The sequence below is a fragment of the Chlamydotis macqueenii genome, chromosome 21 (genome assembly GCF_036417535.1).
Source record: "Chlamydotis macqueenii isolate bChlMac1 chromosome 21, bChlMac1.mat, whole genome shotgun sequence".
NCBI classification, from domain to species: Eukaryota; Metazoa; Chordata; class Aves; order Otidiformes; family Otididae; genus Chlamydotis; species Chlamydotis macqueenii.
Genome location: NC_141576.1, coordinates 2,251,931 through 2,265,639, shown reverse-complemented (window position 1 = coordinate 2,265,639; position 13,709 = coordinate 2,251,931).

Sequence of the window (13,709 nt, the reverse complement as noted above, 5' to 3'; positions counted from 1 at the left end):
TGGAGGAGCTATGTGGTATCTCCTTCAGTGGCCCTGACAGTTTTTGCTGCAGCTTTCTTTCCAGGAATGTACCCAGCTCTCTTTGCAAGTTCCATGCTATGTCTCTGGTCTCTGTTACAATTTCCTGAGCAGAGCTGCTGCCAGGAGCCCGAGGAGCGGAGCACAGAGCAGTGGCTCTCTCCCTGGCTCCGGGCAGGCTCTGCGGGAGGCCAGGACCACTCACGCCGCAGGACTCCAGCCATCACTGGGCATAGAGGGCAAAGCTCTGCGGCAGTTGCTATTTTCACCGCAATTTCTGTAAAATTTGTGTGGCAGGGTTCTCAGGCTGGTGGTTCTTAAACGCGTTCAGAGTCTTCTCCAGAGCCAGAGCGTCGCTGTGGGAGAGGCTGCCGGACACAGCACGGCACGCTGCACTGTACCTGTCTCCCCAGGGGCTTTGACCACAGACTAAAGCGGTGCAAAATCAGCAGACCTGCTTTGCTGGGCTGGCACAAACCTGTGGCTGCACAGTATTTGCCACACACTTTGTTTCATCATTTTCCGTTGCACAAAAGGGATATAAGAAATTAATAGAAATGTGAATTCATATTAGAAGTGGCATTTTGCATTTACTTTGACAAAAAAAATACACAAGATATGTCATTACAAAGTTCTTCATTTTTGGATTACTGGGATTAGAGATCTGAGTTTTTGTGAAATGTAGCAGTTTACATGCACTGTAAAATTATCATATAACATTTACTTAAATCCAGGCAGATTTATAAAGCTCTCATGGCCCTGAGACACAACTATTCCCTTCGAAGGCCCCAGGATATGCAAACCCAGAGCTTGATCTGGTTATTATTTCTAACCAAACTACAAGGATAATGAAAAAATATTGATTGTGTATCATTTTGATATAAAATAATTAATCTGACTCTGACAGGGGCTGTAAATAGGCTGAACAGTTTTCAAAGACATTGCCTGTCCTCCTACACAGTGCTTTCCTTCATGACAGCAGCTGAAAAAAACAAACTCATCTTCCTAATACGTTTAGTCTTTGGAAATGCATTTTCAATTATGTAACTCATTCTTCCTGTTGGTCCACCGGTAATCAAGTTTACTGACAGTGAAAGATCCACTTTTTCATGCAGCTGGTTGCCTGCAAAGAGACGGATGAAGCTGGGTCAATGAACTGGAGAATCTGGTTCTCAGCTGCAGGACAAAAAAAAGAGGATTTGCACGGGGGCTGGTAGATGTCGATGCTGCAGACAAGACTTGGCTGAGACAGGACTGAGTGTCATAGTTTCACTGGCGAAAGGAGAAAGCAGCCATGCAATCGGCTATTCCCTCTGCCATGTTCCAGAGTGCAGTTCACCATGGAACTGAGAATGAGAACAGGAAAAATCACCTCAGGTCACCGGAACAGCAGTGCTCCTCAGCAGCACAGCGCAGTACGGTACAGCTGACACAGCAGGAGAGCAATGGAGACTGAAGACAAAAAAAAGGCGTGGAGCAAGCAATGTGTCCTCTATAATCATGGAAGACAAACCACTCTGTTTTAATGGAAAGAAGAGATAAAAGTACGTAATAATAAATGAAACCGATTGGCTGAGATAAATCATCCTGCGGTCTTCATTCTCATCTTCTCCATTTTGCTGTGCCTTGCTTGGCCTCACAAGCTTTATTCCAGCTTTACATCACTTTGTGAAGTTGCTCTGGCTTCCTTTTTTTTCTATTTTATACAAATACCAAGTCAGTTCTCTGTCCTTTTGTACCAAATCACTTGGCTGCTGCTTCCGATTGTGACACTTGGTCTGTAAAAGACAGTTCTCCTTAAAGACCTCGCTTCTCTCCTTTAACAGCTATCTCCGAATTCTATCTTTTGCCTTTCAGCTACCTCCACAAAACAAAAAGTTAATGGCAACAACTTTTAAAATTGTGGATTTCATGATTTTATGTATGCAAGCTGATTTAGCAGGAGAATAGCAACAAATGAGAAATGGCAATTAACACTCCCAGAGCGAAGCCTGTTATTTCTCATGTTCTTCAGCCCTTCTCTCATAAAGTGCTTTCAGAAAGAAGGCAGCTGATTCTGACAAACAAGACTACACATTTCATAATTCCACTCTGTTGCTTTTCCAAAAACAAAAATATGTAGGAAGAACATTTCAGTAGAACTAATTAGTAGGCTCTGTGTCCTCATCCTTGTTAATTCAAGGGACATCTCTAAAAGACTCCCCTGGAAGAGCTTCTGCTGTTGCAATTTTACCCCCCTGCTCTAGTCCAGACATGTGAAGTTCTGCAAGGACTAATCCCCGCGAGCACACAGGGTGAACATCCAGGTGTAATCCGGGGATTGCCCTTGTCTTCATAGTGGAATGCAGCACGTACTCTAAATAATGGGTCAGGGTACGGAGAGTTGCAAAGAACTGGAAATAAATGTTCCCATCACTCTGTTCACAACTAGCAGTCTCAACGCTGTGGTGGCTTCGTTCTCACAAACCCCAGCTCTTGAGTAACGGCTGCCGAAACTGAGCCACCCGGCAACATTATCCCTCATTCTCTCACAACTTGTCCTTGAGTCATCAGAAAACAACTCTTTGTGTTGAGTGTCATCAGCTCAGCCGTTGTACAGCTCTGCGGAAGCTGTGGTACACGTGGAAGCCGTCGTACGCGCTGCCTGTCTGATCTCAGGGAACCCCAAACGGCCCTCCTTTACCTGTGGGTGCAGGGACCAGCAGTGGGGAGGGCCTGCAGGAATTTTCACAGAATAGAGGGAAATTATTTCCCACTTTTGGAGAGAAGGTCCCTTCTGGAAGGCTTCAACAGCAAGAGCTGTCAGCATGCGAGAAGAGAGGGAGCTGCTGAATTCCCTCATTTTCTGTCTGGGAGGCGAGAGCCTGACACAGAAACAAACCAAGAGAGCATCTTCCCTGTTGATGATGCAAAGCACTTAGGTTGAAAAATACGCAAGAATCATGCATGGGTCACTGCTTCATGTACTTCTCACTGTGTAAACATCACTTTCCATATGGTTTTATTACTTTCAAATATGTTTTTTTCCCTAATAGTAGGAAAGGGTGTTCGGCAGGTGTATTGTAAATACTTCCTTTAAAATGATTGGTTAAAAAAACAATGCTAGTTTTCCAAAGACGGATTTTTCATAAAAAAGCATCAAAATTTCCACTGGATTTCCTTCTATCTTCTCACCAGAAAAGAGAGATTTTTCCTAACTTTTTGGTAAGGTCACTCTCCTGAAAAATCCCGTAGTCATCCCAGTCTACTTCACTAATAAAATGATCATATTTAAAATATTAAATTGCCCTTTTTTATTCACTAAATCAGAACCAAATTGATTCTGGAAAATGAGCACGTTCCTAGAGAACATAATTCTGTGAAAGTTTCCCTCCAGAGAAGTCACAGAAGTGATTTCCTTTTCTTGCTGTGCCTGACTAACTCGCATCCCTTCTGCTCTGGGCGCTGAGGGCTCCCTTTCCCGTGTCAGCCGTCTGTGGCCGCTAGCACAGATCCACTGCGGACAGGGAGTTTTGATAAGGTCCAAAGAAGTTTCACTGTTGTGGGAGCTCCTCCAAATCAATTATTTGCAAATTTCAAACCTTTTGAAACTTGTCCACCAGTAATCTCTGAGATAACATGGCATGGAATCATATCTGCTTCACGTAGATCACGCGAACGGGGGAAACATCTGTGACTGCACCTAAACAGTCTCTCTTCACTGCTACTTTGAACAGAGCTATGAACACATTTCGGCAGGAAAGAAGAGCTTAGTTAAAAAAAAATGAAAATCTTTGGTAATGCAGAGAATTTCTGCAAGTTCCAAATCACTAGGGAGTTCTGGGGCCATTGCTGTCTACTGTTAAGCAGCCAAATACTCACTTTTGCGTGCCGTTTATCCACGCTATCGCAGGCAGGCCAGCCACCAGATGCGCAGAAATATTCATTCCTCTGCAAATTAGCTCACCTCATTTCGTGGCCAAACCGCTCACTTATCAATTTCCCCTTTGGCCTCTGCAGTTAATGGGCTCTGCTGTCAGTCAGTCCGGGGGGAGTTCTTACTCCCATTATGAAAAAAGAAATCACTCTGAAGTCAAATGGAATCATTTTCCCAAACACACAGCCTCAAGCTGCCACTCTTGTTTTAGAGCAGTAGATTCGGGAGTGTTCTCAGTTGATTACAAATGAAAGATGACTTTAAAACTCAAACCGAAAAATGTGCTGGTTTTCATTCAAGTACATCCTGAAAAGAAATACCGTTTTTTCCTCAATTTTTTTTTTGCTTTTACCCCTCCCCTCTGTATCCAGGGTTTAAAAAAGGTATTGTGTAGTGTGGCAGACAGGCAGCAAATGGAAATGCAGTCTTACAGCCACGTGTAACAGGAGGCAAAGGTCAAACCTTGACACTGGCGCAACGCATCACACTCCGATGGCTGGAGCTGGACGCTGGCAGCCGCACACTCCGCACCATCAGTCTGGGTCACCTTGAGGGGGATACTTCAAAGTACGGAAAGAACTACTGAAACGGGTTCCTTCTCTTTCCTAGCACACTGCGCTGACTGCTTATACAGTACGCTGTCGCTTAGGCCTCAGTCTCCAGCTGTGTAAAATGGGACGTTTGCCTTGTGAATGGAAACCGCAAAGGCTTCTCAGTGCACAGCAGCCCGGGCTCCATTGAGAAACTCTGCTGCAATCGATGGCCAAGAGACCCCTCCATTTTAAACCTTCTGTGTATGCTTCTGAACTGTTTTATGAATCGGGCCCTACGCTTCATGCCAGGCATCTTGCCATGTGCCTCATTTAGTTTATATAAACCTCTCGGGCTGGCTCTAATCTGCCTTCCCAGAGGCCCTAGGTCTGCAAATGTATATACCGGGAAGAAAGAGAGAGGAAGGCAAAAGAGAAAAGAAATCAAAGCACAAAGTGAGCTCAGTTCTATAAATCTTGGTCAACGCTGATATGAGGGCTTATTTAGTTTTGCAGGCCTTACCCCTTCACCTCGGGTGCTGGGACTAACGGGGGGCTGTTTTTCCCCTTTTGATTGCGTAAATGAGGAAGCTGTTGACTCGCGTGGTACTGGAAAGACATATGTGCTTCATTATCTGGATTCCTTGTATTGTTTCAGCTTGTCGTTGCTGGCTGGGAACATGCAGCCTTGAGCTGTTCCCATTTTTAAAATGCACTTTTTTCTGCGCCAGATTATTGCCAAGTGGAGATTTAAGTACACTATTACTTTTATGGAGGACTATTAAGAGTTATTAGATCCCATTAGAGCAGACTATGCTCTTTAAAAAAAGAATCCTTTCCTTTTTTTTTGAACAACCATTTATATTCATTTAAATCTGACAGAATGTTTGTATCCATGCAAACAGAGTTAATTATATCTTAGATCGGTGAGAACATTTCTTGTTTATTTTTAAAAAATGTTTTACTAGTCTTCCCTAAAGAGTGTATTTTACTTACGTGGCTCTAAAGCAAGTCTGAACCATCATGGGTGCTCGGTGCACTGGGTGTTCTGGCATGGATGGCGTAAGAAGAGTTGGAGAAAAGTGATTGGAAACTGAATCACAGCACAATCTGTACTTATTTTTTAATTAGGTTAGATGAAGTCCTCAGCTTATGGACACCAAAATATCCAGGGGAATCTTTATCTCAGTAGAAGCAGGATTAGACCTACATGACAGTAGGAGTATGATCCAATATTACTGGCAGAAGTCACCACCAGTAAGAACTGCACATCGCGCTTGTTCCTGGGTGGTTGTGATTTTTTTAAAGACAGGCTGAATGCTTGGATTAATTGCTAGCCTGTTCCAAGTTTAGTCCATGCGTACTCCTTTCATTACAGTTTACATCCAGTTCTCCAAATTTCCACGCATTGCCAGTTGGTCTCAAGTAATTTTCAAATAAAATGAAGGAAACATGTCTCAAAGGAATGAAGAATTACATGTGCTGACACTACATTTCTGAGGAACACCTGAGAGATTAGCTCTGACTTTACCCCTTCCCTTACAGCAGCATGGTTGTAAGCAACATTCAGTAGCCCAGACCCATGGGTTTGATCTGCTTAAGCTGTAAATTGTACAACTCACTTTGGGAAGAATGATACGGAAACACTCCATTTCCCTTCCCTTCTCCCTTCTCTTCCCTCAGACACACTGTGAGGAGATGACTAAATGCTGCCACAGGAGGGAGAAAAACAAACAGGAAAGAATTAAAAGGGCCTTGGATAGGGCTGTAAAGCAAAAGGCATAAATTATTCAGCTCTTCCCCTCCCTGAGCTCTCTTGCAGCCAGCACATGCACTCCACCTCCCTCTGGACGAGCCTTTGGCAGGAACGGCAGGTCACGGTACTGCTCCATCGTGTCACCATGCAGAGCATCGCTTGGCAGGATGATGCAGGATACTCCCTCAAGAAAACTTTGAAAGAACAGCGCTGCACGGCTGAACTGGGTGGTGGGAGGGAGGGAGAGAGTGGGAGGGGGAGAAACATCTTGGTTATGGGGGGAATCATGTTTGAAATGGCATCTCAGAGCATAAAGCCAGTCCAGGATTGGAAGTAATTGTTTAAAAAATATATATGCTCCTGGAAAACTACCTGTAGGGAGTTTGTGCAGGAAAGAATGCGGTTCCTATTTTTCCTTTCCTTTCAAAGATCGGCTTAATAAAAGAATCAGCCACATGAAAAGGTGAAGAGCCGAATTCTCACACGTTTGACGCTTTCTCATTATTACTCGTTCGGCAGGATCTAAGAAAGGCAGTTGGAAGAACAGTAGTTACGCCTGAATCATAGCTGTCCTGTCTTAACTTGGGCCTGTCTTAACTTGGGCCTTTTGTGCTTGGTTTTTAGAGCCCTTAGGTTTTGTCCAGACTAGGAAAAAGGTGTTTTTTTCAAGAATTATAGCTCAATTGAACTTGTTCAACCAAACAAAAGCCAACACTTGAGCAACATCAGGATCATGGTTTAGCAGCTTTAGTTCTGTTCAAGGAATGGAATAGAACTAAATTAACTAAACTAACTCCTTCAGCTTTTTTTCCCAGTTAGACAGGAGGCTTTAAAAGTGTGCTTCAAGTGGCAGATTGAAAATCCCAAGGCGCTTCTGAACATAGGCCGGGTTGAGCACTAGCAGGCTCCTTCCACCCAGCTCTGTCTGGAGGAACAGGAGAAGGGAAGCGCGACCTTAGCGGACCACTCAGCCTCTATCTACCCACCTGTCTATCTTGTATTTGGACGTTGCCTGACTGAAAACCCACAGAGGAAGTGATAATATTTTCCCAGGTGATTAAAAATTACTGCTAACAGGGCTGAGAGCCACTGGACTGCTCTTCTGCTGGAGTCCTAGCTCAGTGAATGATTCCGTTCTTCCCACGAGGAGAGACAACGCGACAGGATTAGCCTTCCCTCCACTGCTCATTTCCAGTTTGAAATCTCCGCTCAGAAAATGTATTAAGTAGATGATAAATTATTCTTCTTATGCCAGGAATTTTCCATTTTGAGTTTTATCTGTTGCTGGATTTTGGCACCATTGAACTGCTAACAGTAAATTTAAAAATCATTGAGAAACTGGTTGCCTGGATTGTAGTTTTGGGCTTTCCCGCAGAACACAAAAGCTCTGTGATTCAGAAAAGCCCTTTGATTTTTGATGAAGTTCACAAGTATCTGTTGTCGCATGCAGATAACTAACTCTGCTTGGTCACTGACGATCTTTCTGCTGCCTTTCTCTGCATTACATAAGTTTTCCAGTGGGATTGCTAAGATAACTTGACTGCTTTACTGTGTTTGGTTTTACACCTTTGTTGCTTTAGATCTTTCTTTGGCAGTTTCATCCACCTACAAAGATAATTGCTCTTGTAAAAACCTTAGTAATGGTCTGAAGTGAGTGTAAGCCACTGTTAGCGGTACATATAAGTGTACTTTGAATTTCACCGCAGAAAATTTGGGTGTATGAGAGGTTTTTGCCTGAGTGCCTCTTCATTTAGTATGAACTGCAAGACTTGTTTTTAGACTGGAGCAACCTCCAGTGTCGGTCCGGTTGGCAGTATTTGCATAACAGGAGTAGAACCTGGCTTGGATCTAAACACATCCGACATTACCTGAATCAAAAGCTCTTTTTTGTTCAAGTTAATACTGTATTAGGGGTTCTGTTCAACATAATGCAGGGAAGAGAAGCAAACGCAGTCCCTGCTCCAAGCAGCCTGCCGTCTAAACTGGAGTGATTCCAGGGTAGCTCATCACATACAAACCAGTGAAATATTTTTGATGGATTAGCATAGTTGGTTTTTTTAAAACTACAAGATTTACATAGACTGTGACTGTTAGAGGAGTTAGGTTTAGGAGACTGTTTTAAATAATACGGTGGAGTACTTCCGGAAGGGTTTCAGAAAAGCAGAGAAGGATTAACACAACATGGAAAACAGTTTGAGGAGACAGAAACAAACACGGAGCTTTAGCAGAGCTTTCAGCATTCTGCTAAAAATCTTGAAACTGATGTTAGGTAGCAAATGGGTGGTAATAAGAAGACACTTAGTAACGTAGTTGAAAGCTGTGGGAAAAGAAAGACAACAAGGACTTAACACAGAGGTCAAGAATAAGATTTGGGAGAGTCACAAGGCTTGGAAAGAATGTTGGATGAATGGAAAGATATTAAAATATATTTAATTCGTATTCTAATGGAGTATGGAAGTGAATATATCACTGTGACAGTGTGCATACGTATGACAAGAAAACTGGTTTTGCCTCAGAAGATTAAAAATTACCATCCAGTATCAGACTACAGGAAGATAAAACAAGCTGTAGCAGAAATCCAGGAAGAAAACAACATGGCTCTGAGGCAGGCCCACCACTGCTTTCATCTGTCCCCCAAATTGTACAAAATAGATTTTAACGGGTTTAAGCTTCAAATTCTTTATTTTCCTGACTCGTATGTGTGAGCTGAAAGGAACACCCTCTGGACAGGTCAGTTCAGCAGGAGTGGCAGTTTACAGAAACTGGAACAAATACTGGAATCATAGTCGTTCTTTTTTTCCAAGGGAAGGAGAGGAATGGAAATGGAAAAATGTCAGTAAAAAACCCCATACAGGGCCCAGAATTCAGAGCTGAGGAAGTCTGCAATGGAGAATCTAGTTGAGACAGCTGTGCTGAGGCTTACCTAACCTAGGGCTGACCAAGCAACTTCCATGATGTCATAGTTTGCTCTGATGGGCCATTAAATTAGTTTGTTGCTCCAGTCTTTGCTCCTGACACCTATTAAATCTCCAGCTTTTGGGTCTGGGGTTGTCAAGGTAGCACTGCATGGGACACCAACAGAATCTGTGTGGATTTTTGGGAATGAGACAGACCCTGCACAGAAGCTCTTTGCTCTTTTCTTGGCTATCTTTTCAGGATATTTTTTCCTATGCATATTCTAGGATTGGTCTGGAAAACCAAAGGAATAATTGACTGTCTGTCCTCTGTATGTACTGCCTAATGCCAGATGAAACTAGGAAAGCTGGTTTCTGGGCTTGGGTCTATGCTTTTCCTCTGCAGTCTTGCAGGAAATATCCATCTTAATTTCAAAAGAATAGAGAAAAAATATTTAATTTTACAATGTTTATGTTTTTAAAAGGCCACACAGAGGATTCATTCATATTTACAACAGTCACAAGAACTTGCAAGTATTCGGTGTCCTTCACCCCAAAGGAACCCTCAGTCACCTGCTCTACGTTTGCACCGTAGATAACAGAGATCCTATACAACATTCCACATCGCAAGCTGCTCGTAAGACACAGCACTGACTGGACACAGATCCCGTTTGCCTCCCTTGCAGCAGGCAATCATAGGATCTTCTTAAGGATGCCAGAATCCTGACAACGACAGGCCCAACACTGCCGTGGCTACTTCAAAGAAACTGTTCCCAAGGAACATTATGAGTCAAGAGAGTCAGTGGTGCGATTATCCTTCTAAATGAATCCAAAATGCTTGCTTAAATGCACACTTTTGATTTTTGATTATGTTCAGTAAAGTTTTCTTTGGGGGATGCTCTAAATATCTCCTTACCCCTCATGGAGTTTCTCAATGTCTCTCCCTTATAGTCCTCAAGAGAACAGCCACACGCTCCCTTCTGTTTGTTTCTCCCCACAAATCTCAGGTAAATGTGAGGCATTTGTCCCACACGCTCCTTCACCTGCCACCCATCTTAACGTCCCAGCATCTGTTTCCAGACAACGCGACCTGCTACTTTATGTGGCTGGAGAAGCCGAGACAGTCTTGCAATACTCATTCTTATTGACAAAGGTCAATTCTTTTGAGTAAGTCCTTTAATGAAATAAAAACTGACTAGCAACTAGGACACTAATTAATGAGTTGGTTCTCACTTCCAGCAGGAGCCTTGAAGTGCAGGACAGAATCCAGGAAAGATTTTCTGGAAAACGAAGAGAGACAGAATAAAGTCTCTAAGCCTGGGCAAGTCAATAAACTGTCACAGTTGCCCAGAAGGAATTGGCTTGTCTTAGATAAACTTACAAAAGGCCCTGAAAAAACAGAACTTTTTTAAATGGCAGAGATTAATTTTCTGACTTCAAAGTAGTATTAATGCAGAGCTTGGCTAAGGTTTCCTGTGCAAGCAGTTTCCCCCCGAGCAATGATTTCAGAATCCGCCTTGTTTTAAGGCTGGCATTTGCTGCAGCTGCAGACCTGGAGTATTTTCGATCCCCTCTGAGTGCTGGAACACTATCCAACAATTAAACCGCAACCCAAAAACAATCAAACATCTGTTTGGAGGCAGGCTGCTCAGTGACTGACGTCCTCCTGCCAGCATAAACACTACAGCTGCTGAGTGATTCCTGTCTTTTGTGGATGCGTGTCTACGTATGCGCCGCTTGTGTGGTTTTTGTTCCTGCGAGCAGGAAGGTTCTGTATGTGTAAATACGCTGAAGAGCATTTTTATTGCAATACATGAGTGCGCCCATACAGTTTATTTGTGGAAGTATTTTTGGTGACCTGAACACACATGTTTGAGCATCAGCTTGAGCTGTGGTTATTTGTGCGCTGGAGGTGGCTTTGCAGAAAGCAAAGGAGGATGTGGACTGAGCCCAGAATCAGGTACGTGTCCATGCAGCGCTCGCTCGTCGGTGAATGTTCCGTTACGGAGAGGCACTACCGGTTATTTGGGCAAAACTCGCATTACGGCTGCATGCAGTTTTTACATAGAGACAAGTATTTTGCAGTGTGCACGTGTGTGTGCATGTAGAACTGTGTCTGTTAAAGGGTTTGTGCTCTTTCATGGACGCCTATCCCATACCTGATCCTCAAGCTCTGCCGTTGACCTGACCAGCTACTCGGGCCACGGGAGGTGATGTTCCTCATTGCAGGCCCAGGACGGGAGGTAACAAACTGCTGGAAGCAGTTCAGAATTGCATTCAGAAGAACACCTAGGTCTGGCCCTGATGTAATCTCAGTCTCTCTAAAGCTAACACCTCTGAGTTCAAGAACTCTCTTGCGACTACGGCAGGGAATCTGAGGATGATCTGACTCAGGGCTTTGGGAACAGGGATGGGGTGAGGAATACCGATGTTAGGTCTGTCTGCCTGGAGGACAAATTACTCTCTGTCCTAAAAGCATTTACAGACTCCATGCAGGTAGCTGCTTTTGTCCTATTTTATTTAAAGACTTCAAATAACTATGGGCTGTTGAAGGCCAGGGTAAAGGAGCATGCAAATGGCATTCATTCCCAACAGGAACTCCCTCCCTGTAAGACTAAGACCAGCTTTCAGAAAGTGCAATTGTTCCCATTCCGAGCCAAATGACAGCTTGTGCTGCTCCTACCAGTTCTCCCCGAACCCCCAAGGTCTAGAGACTGCCGCTTGCCATTTGCGGTGTCTTTATATACCTAGCCATATGAGTCACCGCAGTAGGTGCTAGCCGTAGCCTGCTTGCTTGAAAACATCAGTACCGCAAGTGACAGAAGCTGGGCCACCCACTGGCTGTATTTCTGGAGCGTTCCTCTGTCTAGGAGAGAGCAGCTGGAGGTTTTTGCTTTACACCATTTCTCAAATATCCTGTTGCTGAAGTATAAGAACACGCCGTTACAGGAAAAGAAGATTTGATGATCTTCCCACCGTGAGCCCCACAGTTTAATTTATTGTTATAATCACCTATTCTTTTGCAGCAGCCTTATTTTTCTTTTTACCAGTTTAAGCTGAGAAAGTTTACTAGAAAATAGCTTCACCTCAGAAACTGTAGGAGGTTCTATTGCTTTGCAGAGGGCAGAGTACAGAGCACAGTGTGTAACAGTAAAGCACAGAATCAGTATTCTCCTGTCATGTCTGCTGCCCAGGTGCTGTATGACATGAAACCAATTTTATCTTTGTTCAACAAAATTTTCCCATCTGTCAAATGGGAAGGGATTTACTGTGGTGGGAGAGAGACTTTCGCAACACAACGTTTACTACTTAGAGATACTTGAACTCAAAAAAGCCACAGAGAAAGCTCTGCCCACAACAGAATGCAGTATCACATAAATTCTAGGATCTGTCTCTACCTCTGACTCCCAATGGCTGGCCTCCACACTTCAACTGGAACCATTAAGATTCTTTCAAGAATGGAGCCTGTGGTTAGTGATGCTCTGGAACTGTACCGCGGTTTATGTGTTGAACAAGCTGCACGGTCGCTGCACTGTGAAGCTCCTGCAGCTGAAGCTGTTACATTCTCGAGCCAGACATTACACGAGATGCGTCCACTTTCCTGGGGGCAACAGCAAGACTGCTCTATAACATGCAATGCAATTTTCACTCCTCACTTTTTCTAACACGAGACCCCTCCACAGGGTACAACATGATGATCACGACAAAAGGCCCTTCATCAACATTAGCAGCTGCTCAATTTCCAACTCTCGTTTTCCCGCAAACTCCAACTCCAGAAAAGTATGAAGTGCAACGTAAGGAAGCTCTCAGCTGTCTACCACTTTGTTTCCAAAACAGATGTGAAATAAATTTTGGTCTCCCTCCTATTCTTGCCTTGTCTTGTCTCTAAATTTTGATTGGAGGACCTTGGAAGTTTGAAATGTTCCCTTAAAATTTATTCCTCATTTTTGCAGGCATTTTGAGTGGCATTTGAAGCTCTTTTACTTTGTGGATTAACATATTTACTGTCCCACTAATTAGTCCAAATCTCAGAAAGCCCCAAACTTTAACTTTTGGCTCACTATTCAGCCAGTCAACAAATAATGTGAGAGACGTGAAAACAAACAGTAAGATATAAACTTAATAAGTGTGTAATGTCTTAAAAAAAAAAAGGAGTGGTATTGCTGAGTGAAAATATAACAGGATAAATTCAGGAGCAATGAAATGTCAGCACAACTACTGGGAACAATCTATTTGAAGCTAGTAGAACAGTGTCCCCTTGGAAAGGATGAAGAACTAGTCACTTGGAACAACTATGGACAAACTAATAAATGCTAGAAATCTTAGAGCTGTGTGCAGAACTTACTTTCATAAAAACAGGCTGAAGATGCTAAGTGTGGTTCCTAGAGTCAAGAAAAACAAGTAGAATTTACATGTGTGACCAGCCATTTGCTTATCGAGACTCTCTGACTTGTGCATACATTCCCAGCCACACCAGCCACACACGGCGTTATTCTGTCCGCGTTCTATACAACTTTTCTTTTTAGTCAATAACCGGGATCAAAAATCTGACACACGCTCCTTTTGGGAATAACTTGTACAAAAGAGCACCCATC